Raw genomic sequence first — 9598 nt, forward strand, 5'->3', positions numbered from 1 at the left:
TGGATCAGGTATTTTGTAGAGCCACAAATAAATATGCGATTTACAAATGTGATTTTTAATCATGCATGTTCATTTATACAGGCATATAATTGTTAGAGCTTGAGTAAATCACAAATATATTTGTGGTTCTAAAAAATACGAGTGTAAACATTTTTCAAGCATCCTCTCCATGTGTCCAAACCAAGCAAGTACTCTCTTATCCACCCGCTTGCTCAGTTCCACTACTACTCCAGATGTGTCTCTCAGTTTCATTCCTTGATCTACCCAGTCTTTTCACTACCAACAGACTCTTCATTCAAAATATTTCAGACACAAGTTCAACTCCTTCTAAATACTCAAGAAATACAAAGCGTTTGTACACAATTTTCATTAACATGAGTTGGGGGTGCACCGTTCCTGAAGGTACTGCAATACCAGGTCGATGCGTGGAGTGGACGGAGCAAGCCCCTATTCCCATCTCCCAGTTCAAAAAATCAATTTAATATATGGTCCCCGGATAGGGGACGTATCAGATATTAAACTGATGAGAACAGATTATTTTTTGTTTGACTCTAATTTAATGTTTAATTGACTTTGGGTATGTTCATATAATTTCCCCGTTGCACTCAAATTCCTATGTCAGGAGCAACATACATCGATATTACGAACACACACATCCAGCATCCCACAGGTACACGTGTTTGGCACAACAGGACATAATATCAGCACACACATATGAAGACGTTAGCTTTACCTTGGCTGCTTTCAAGAGGATCTCTCTCTCCTGCTCATCCTTCCTCGCCTTTTCCATCCTGTTTAGTTGTTCGAAGAAACGCAGATGAGAACGCACGTCGGACGACTTCTCGTAGCTTTCATCATCCTGATAAGAACAGATTTTTGTTTTGAACAATTTTTATTGACACTTTTAATAGCAATTAAACACATTCACAATTTTATTATATCATATTCTAACAATACGGATCATTATGGAAATGGGATTTGTTGGAAAATAAAAAAAGCCAATGTGTACGGAGATCCTCCAGTCCTCTGCCCAAGACGCTCAGATGGGTCCTCTCCCTTCGTGCTCCTGCCTTCCACAACCACCGAAGAGTCAGGCCGTTGCTGCCGGGACCCTCACATTGGAGCTCCGGTTCCCTCCTCCGGGTGGGCGCAGACGACTCTGCTTTTGTGGCTGCGTACTAGGCTTGCCGCTCGCAGATTTTGTATGGTATCTGCAGCCATTCGGAGCACAGCCATGGGGGGAGGTCTACCTGTGCCTCCTTACCAGCAGGTTTCTGGAGGTTCAGATGGCGTCTTTGATGGCGGCGAGAGTGAGCCAGTCCTTGGCAAAGTCCTCCAGTTTTTTAAATCAGTCTTGTCCCCTTTTTTGTGCAATAGAGTCACTATCCTTGTTCTGACAGTCTGGCATGTTGTCTCGACTGGAAAATTCGTTAAAAACAGTAATCAGATCCGGTGCCAAAATATCCCAAAAAGTCTGATAAAATTCGAGGCTGAGCACGTCCTCCCCGGGCGGTTTTCCTTTTTTAAAATTCTTTATACAAGCATCCAGTTGGTCCTGGGTAAAATCCGATGATAAAAAGGGGTCTTGACACACTGATCTCGAAAAATAAATTAATACTTGTCCCATTACATTTTTGTGTGTTTCTTACCTTTCATATAATTTTTGGTAATAGTCTTGGACTAATTGGGTTATTTCACTGCTTTATTTTGTCAGAAGCCCGTTTTCGTTCTTAAGTTTGAAAAGCTCCTCACTCTTGCTCATAATTTTTTGGAAAAAATAGCGCGTACATTTTACCTTCGATTTCTCTTTCTTTACTCCTTAGTATGATGCGTTTGCTCTTTATTTCCGCCAAAGCGTTTGGTTCTTGTTTGATCTATTTGATTTCATCATAAAGTCAGTCCCCTTTTGTGTTAAAGAGACTTAGATTAGAATATTTTACCCCTAAGTTTTTTTCCCCCCTGCATTTTTAAAAAAAATATCTGCGTCCGTTTCTTTGTCATCTCCCACTGTTGTGCTCGTGAATCATACGAGTCTTGAAGGGTCTGCCAGTCCTTGTACCGCTCCCTGTATTGCGCGGCCAAGGCCTCATCCTCCAGCAGGGAGCAGTTTAACTTCCACAGACCCTTCCCAACAGTCAAACCTGGAGAAAGTGAGAGAGAGCAGGACAGTAACAAGTGATCGTGGGAAAAAAAGACAGGAATTAATCTAGCATCACTCAGTGGTAAACACCTTGTAAATATGTTGTCTATTCGAGAAGCTCTGGCGTTGTCACTACTGAACCAGGTGAAGCCCTCCTCTCTTGGATGTATGGACTTGAAACAGTCTTCCGGTTTAAAAACTCGGCACATGTCCTGTAATAAAATTGATGTTTTATCTACTTTAAAATCCTCATCGGTCCCGTGCCTATCCTTTCGACTTAGGATACAATTAAAATCTCCTCCCACTATTAGTGGTTGATGGCCTAGCATATGTGACTGGATGTCTTCTAAGAGTTCGTACCTGAGGTGTTTGTCAGGATGGCCGTATATGTTAATGAGGTTAAAATCGTGCCCTATATAGGAATGTCTTGCTAAAATTGCGCGTCTGTCCTTCATCACAGTGCTTCCCTTTATGATGAGTCAAGGGTTGTTTATTAAAATGGCCACCCCATTGTTACGGTTTTCATTTGAGCCACTCCATAATGAAGGGTATGGCCAAATCTCCTCCCACTGTTTATAATTTTTTTAAAAGGGGATGCAGCATTCTTGTAGTAAAAACACATCCGTTCTGATGGTTTTTAAAAATGATAAAACGCTGTGACCTCTAACATTTGATCTCACACTTCTCACATTGATAGTAGAGAAGGTAATGTTCATAGGTGTTGTTGAAGTATGGGATCCGAGTCCATTCTCTGGGGGTCATTGAGAGTTGGGGCACAAAGCAACACTTAAGAACGGTATCTCATTTGGAGGCCCACTGGGGAAAACTCTGGAATCTTTTGACTGTCTGTGGTTCCAGGCCTTCCCCTTTTTTATGGGTTAGGCGGGGACAAGTCTCTTGTTTCCCTGCCCACAAGGAATCTGATTTTTTTCTTCTCCCGGGTCAACTTCATACAGTTCCCTTGTGGGCGTTTTCATCAGGAACCGGTTTTCCTCTCAATCTTTAATCTTTGTTTCCGGTGTGGTCACCACCCCCAATTTTGTCCTATTATTACCCCTCTTTCCCATTGCAGGTAGTGGAGGGAAACTCAAGTTTGATTTTTTTGGCCTCTCCTCCAAGTCCTTCCTGACTAATAGGGATTTTGGGAGGGACATCCGCCTTTTCAATTTGTTTGTCTTGTCCAATTTCAGATAGTGGAGGAAAATTCAATTTTGATTTTTTTTGGCCTCTCCTCTAGGTCCCTCCTGACTAATAGGGGTTTTGGGAGGGACATTCGCATTTTCAATTTGTTTGTCTTGTCCATTTTCTTTGGGCATTTCTTGTCCATTTTCTTTGGGCATTTCAATATATTTATTCGTTTCATTGTCTTTGTTACCTTCCTTCTCAGCTTTCAACTTGTTAGCAAACGATTTCGGGCAGTTCCTGTAGAGGTGGTTGGTTTCTCCACAGAGGTTGCACTTTCTGCCATTGGTACACTCCTCAAAGGAATGTCCAATTGTCCTACACTTTCCACAAATGATTCAATCACATATCCAGCCAGATGCCCATGATCACCACATTTGCGGCAGAGTTTGGGTTGTCCTTGATAGTGGATATAGCCTCGGTTTTCCACCAGGACTATCATCGACGGGAGGTGTTTCAGGGTCTTGCCATTGTTGGATGGGTACCCTCCAGGCACAATTCCAGATGCCGTCCTCATCCCTCACCTTGTATTTGTAATCCTGTGCAGTCCTTTGAGACATTTTTTGTGATTGAGGGCTATATAAATAAATGTGACTTGACTTGACACCTTCATAGCCTGGCCTTTTATCGTGCAGTACCTGCTCGACCGAAAACAGATGTCCTCTGCACTCACCGTTTCAGTGAACATTCTGAGAATGACTATCTTGGTAGCATTGTCAGTCAGCTTCTCCACCGTAAAAGCAGAAAACCTGGGCCTCACCTCCTCAAAGCAATCCCAAAACTCGCGAAAAAGGACCGCCGATGCGAAACTCGCATCAAAGCCTTTGTTAAAAGGCATGGTCATAATGCAATTTAGATCCTCAGTTTTAAATTTCAGACACTTTTGAATAAACTTCCTCGAAAAATCCATCCTTAACATTTTGTCGGAATCAGATCGCACATCTTTAAAAAGGAACGCTGTGATGTCTCGGCCGCCTGGCCATGGCGGGGCTCGGCCGCTTTACCTTTTCCTTCTAGCTAATAAGAAGACAATATATGGCAGACAGAAAGGATGTGATATACAAGTGTTCAATATACCTCACGCGACAGACTCACCCTCGCCGCTTATCTACTACACTTGATCTTAGCTAAAAGGCCGAGAAGCGATGCCTACTACAGACTATTGCTTTGAACAATTTCTATTGTCACTTAACAGCAATTAATCACATTCACGATGCCTATTACATATTTTTGATTTAATTTTTTCTGATTTGAACAATTTTATTGACACTTAACAGCAAATAAACAATGTGAGGTTTGAACAATTTTTCTCGACACATAACAGCAATTAAGCATATTCACAATTTCGTTATATCATTTTCTAACGATAGATAGATAGATAGATAGATAGATAGATAGATAGATAGATAGATAGATAGATAGATAGATAGATAGATAGATAGATAGATAGATAGATAGATAGATAGATAGATAGATAGATAGATAGATAGATAGATAGATAGATAGATAGATAGATAGATAGATAGATAGATAGATAGATAGATAGATAGATAGATAGATAGATAGATAGATAGATAGATAGATAGATAGATAGATAGATAGATAGATAGATAGATAGATAGATAGATAGATAGATAGATAGATAGATAGATAGATAGATAGATAGATAGATAGATAGATAGATAGATAGATAGATAGATAGATAGATAGATAGATAGATAGATAGATAGATAGATAGATAGATAGATAGATAGATAGATAGATAGATAGATAGATAGATAGATAGATAGATAGATAGATAGATAGATAGATAGATAGATAGATAGATAGATAGATAGATAGATAGATAGATAGATAGATAGATAGATAGATAGATAGATAGATAGATAGATAGATAGATAGATAGATAGATAGATAGATAGATAGATAGATAGATAGATAGATAGATAGATAGATAGATAGATAGATAGATAGATAGATAGATAGATAGATAGATAGATAGATAGATAGATAGATAGATAGATAGATAGATAGATAGATAGATAGATAGATAGATAGATAGATAGATACTTTATTCATCCCCGAAGGGAAATTCACTTTTCCAGCAGCATCCCTGAGCTGAGAACAATCGAGAACAATCGAAAATAACACGGGAGCTGCTGGAGTGGCTGCCATTCGTGACGGCGCCGGAAGAAAAGATTCAATTTGAATCATGTACAAACAAACAAACAATTGAATCATGTACAAACAAACAAACAAACAAAATATTCATAATAAAATGGGGGGAAAATGATTTCTGATACTGATATAACCAGGTAAAATATGACGTTTGAACAATTTTTGTCGACATTTTTAACAGCAATTGAACACATTCACAATTTCATTATATCATATTCTAACAGAATGAGGTTTGAACATTTTGGGGGATTTAATTTGAACAATTTTTTTTTAGCCACAAGGCAGAGAAGCGATGCCAACTACAGACTATTGCTTTGAACAATTTTTATTGTCACTTAACAGCAATTAAATCACATTCACGATGCCTATTACATATTTTTGATTTATTTTTTGGGGGGTTTGAACAATTTTATTGACACTATTAACAGCAAATAAACCATGCGAGGTTTGAACAATTTTTCTCTACAATTTTAAATGCAATTAAGCATATTCACAATTCCGTTATCTCTGACAATATGACGTTTTAACAATTGTTTCCAACACTTTTAACAGCAATCAAACACAGTTTCTTTATATCATATGCCAGCAATTTTTGGGGTTTAAACAATTTTATTGAACAATTTGATCTTAGCCAAAAGGCCAAGAAGCAAAACCTACAGTAGGTTTTGAGACACAATTTATTACCTGATCAGTTAAGATAATGGACTTACCATAATGCAACACCAAAATTGGGTAAATACGCTTTAACCAAAAACAGTGTAACTCTGTTTGCATCCATTCAACACGAATCGAGGGTAAACTCATCAAAGTGATTTGCATCAGCGTAGCATTCCAGTCACGTGGCACAGTTCGGACCAATTGCAAAGCGGCAAAATAAATACATCCCATGCATTCATCGTCATTTCTGTATGTATTCGTTTTCTTCAAATAAATCATTGCAAATATAACTACGTCATTGTAATGAGTTACAAGGACAATAGCAGTTTTGTCGATAAATCAATGTCGCCCGGTGTTATGCCGAGAAATGCATCCGCTGGCTACTAGAACCACTTTTACCTCGTTTTATCTCACTTTTGCCTTTTTCTACTCAAATCGCTCGTATTAAAACTGTTATGCACTCTACCATAAAGCTTATTTCAGCATAAAAAGCTTTACGGTAGAGTGCATAACAGTGTGCATTACCGTTCGATTACATTCACAACAAATACAAAGACGGAATGGTATTAGTTGTATCACATTCCCAACAAATGCAAGACGAAGTTGCTTTAGTTATATGTTCGCCATTAATTTCCTGAAAAGTGATATAAAAGTGAGATAAAACGAGGTAAAAGTGCTTATAGTAGCTAGGGGATGCAAATCTCGGCATAACACCGGGCGAGTGATGTATCGTTCGTGAAGGTAACGGCTCTAATAACCGGCTCCCTCTCAAGCAGGAGACGGCTACCTTAAAAGCGTATTATTACCCTCACATGGTTTCCTTTAGCTTCAATGTTTATAATGTGTTCAAAATTTAGATTTTTTTTTGTATCCCCGTGTTTTAAATTATTCGTTGTTGCTTTACTTCCTCATCCATTAACAGTTTATAGTAAAATGGGTATAAGTTCCTAGCATGAATAAAAAATATGAAGGCTATTAAATTAAATGAGGATATAACTTTTATGTGATTAACGTTATTTAGTGCAAACTATGTAATTATTGTTGGAGATATAACGAAGGAGTCGTTTAGGAAGCGAAAGAGGCCGCTGATATTAGTGAGCCGAAAGAGCCGGTTTTCGAAAAAGAGCCGGAATACCCATCCCTACCGAACAATTACGTCCCTAATGAGGCCTTTAAACAGTTTTTCGCAAAACAAAAGCCAGAATGTTTTAAAAGTGACTTAAATGTTCATGATAAAGTTTGGACAAACGTTATCTTTCTTACCTTTTGTCGTTTTTTCTTGGCGTCCGAGGCCTTCACTTCCGCCAAAATTCACGCAGGTGCGAGCTAGCACGCTAGTTAGCTAGCACCTTCCGAACAGAATATTCTCGGTTGAGTTTTGGGATGAGATGCGGATTAAGTTGTTGGTAAACAAGTTTGCTGTTGGGTGGAATTGAAACTAAAACACGCCCAGGAGTTAAATTAAATTTAACAAACGCCGACAGCGAAAATGCGCCCAACGTAGTTTAACCAATTTGTCCGAGAAAAACACGCCTACTTTTTTTTTCTCTAACCGGAAATGGCCGAGCCTAATTTAATATATTTTTTAATTACCGGTAGTTATGATAATTATGTTGTTTTGCTTTTATATCCTCTTTAAAAAAAAGATGATAAAGGGGGAAGAAAATAAGCAAAATGTATATTTGACCATAATCAACATCTAAAAACAACAGTCAAGGCATACAAATTCATACAGAAAAGAACAGAAAATATTGTGTTTTCATCTAGCATTTTAAAAAATCGAAATATGATTGAGTTTTTTTTTTTCATTGTTGAATCGCTGTTGTTCCAAAACTTGACACAATTTATAGAGCGTTCTTTTTGTGTTTGTCCTGTGTTTCCGATTATGAAAAAAAGAATATCGGTCCCCCATGTTTATATAATAAGGAAAGGTCTTGCAATTTATTTGGTGTAATTTTGTGTTATTTATGCGTGTTTTTGGGCGTCTCATCTCCAACAATTCAATTTAAAACTTCCAGTTCTATTGATTATCAAATTAGAATATGGGTGCCAAGAACGACGGAAGTGTCCACACAATAAAGTCCTTAAATGGTAGAGTAAGCGCTGGGGGGAATGGTTGAAAATAGTGGAAGGAGCCTAATAAAAAAAGGAAATGCACAAAATAATAAAATACGTCCAGTACACGTTTTCCAAAGTTGTAACAATCAATTCTATTTTTCACCCAGTAGGGAGCAGGCGAAGCCTAATTGCATACGGGAAGTGTTGTTACGTCATCAACCTGCGACTCCGCCAGAGTCCTTGTAGTGTACACTGTACAGGCTTACTTTCCTGTGTCTTGCTATTTTAGGTTTCTCCCTAAAAAACTAAATAGGAATAAAATGATGACTCACAACACGTGGTAAGCTTTCTCTCCTGGCTTTGATCTCTGGCAAAACTAACATCAAATGCGACAGAAACAAAATAAAAATAAATCCAAACAGCTTGCCAACATCATTTTTGCCGTTCCATGTATTCCGTTACTCCCCAAGCCTGCACAAAATTTAGTCATTTTATTCATATTTAGTTTCTTTTGTCTCTTATTAGCATAATTGGTATTGGAGTAATCCAAAAGTAATTGAAAGTAATCAAGTTCATGTAACCCTATCCGACCCTGCTTGCAGGGACTTTGTACCGCAACGTGACCACAAGATGTCGCCAAAAAGCCGCAACATGAGCATCACTCGTTTCACGCACACTTCATGACGCACAATTACTTTGATTCCAAAATTCGTCTTTTGAACCCTTGCTTTTAAATATCAACCCTGACTTCATTTAAAATCGAATTTAGGATGATGTAGTGATGACGAAGCGTTTTTTTTTTTTAGGCCATCCCTGCAGACGTCATTAAAAACATAAGTAGAGCGGTGCACTGATGCGCCTTTAGGTGACAACACATCACAGGGGACAGAAAAAGGGAACAAATTCTGATTTGAGTAAACAGTAATCCCTCGGTTATCGCGGTTGATGGGGACCGAGACCACTTGCCAAACCTGAAAATCCGCAAAGTAGCGGCGCCCCTTCAAAAATGCTTAAAATAACGTATACAGTATACCCCCCTGTATACAGTACACCATATAGAATACGGGTAGAGAGAAAGAGAGAGAGTGAAATTCATGTTATAACAAAAAAAAAACCTGTAAAATATGTAGATCAGCATGGTGTACATTTTCCGATACTATTATGCTCTCAAACCTGCGGAGTTCTTCTTGGCTCTTGGGATCACCAGTAGAACAGCATGGTGTAAGTTTTCCGATACTATTACGCTCTCAAACCTGCGGAGTTCTTCTTGGCTCTTGGGATCGCCAGTAGATCAGCATGGTGTAAATTTTCCGATCCTAATACATCTCAAACCTGCGGAGTTCTTCTTGGCTCTTGGGATCACCAGTAAATCAGCATGGTTTA

General features: G+C 38.5%; 1 protein-coding gene and 1 pseudogene across 11 annotated transcripts in view; both read right to left on the reverse strand.

The window, feature by feature from the left end:
• The window catches only part of tdrd6a (tudor domain containing 6a), a 33750-nt gene extending 25045 nt beyond the window's left edge, over positions 1 to 8705 (reverse strand). For 6 of the 11 annotated variants that reach the window (XM_088324728.1, XM_088324732.1, XM_088324731.1 and 3 more), the window contains exons 1-2: positions 7421 to 7685; positions 734 to 859 (exon numbers count right to left, since the gene is read on the reverse strand). The gene's annotated coding sequence lies outside the window, so the exon portion shown is untranslated. The other 5 variants (XM_088324727.1, XM_088324724.1, XM_088324726.1 and 2 more) reach the window with 5 other exon arrangements.
• LOC148346328 (U2 spliceosomal RNA) lies at positions 381 to 560 on the reverse strand (annotated as a pseudogene).
• Positions 8706 to 9598: the final 893 nt, after the last annotated feature.

The sequence above is a fragment of the Urocampus carinirostris genome, chromosome 20 (genome assembly GCF_059441175.1).
Source record: "Urocampus carinirostris isolate Australia breed hairy pipefish chromosome 20, RoL_Ucar_1.0, whole genome shotgun sequence".
In the NCBI taxonomy this organism is placed as follows: Eukaryota; Metazoa; Chordata; class Actinopteri; order Syngnathiformes; family Syngnathidae; genus Urocampus; species Urocampus carinirostris.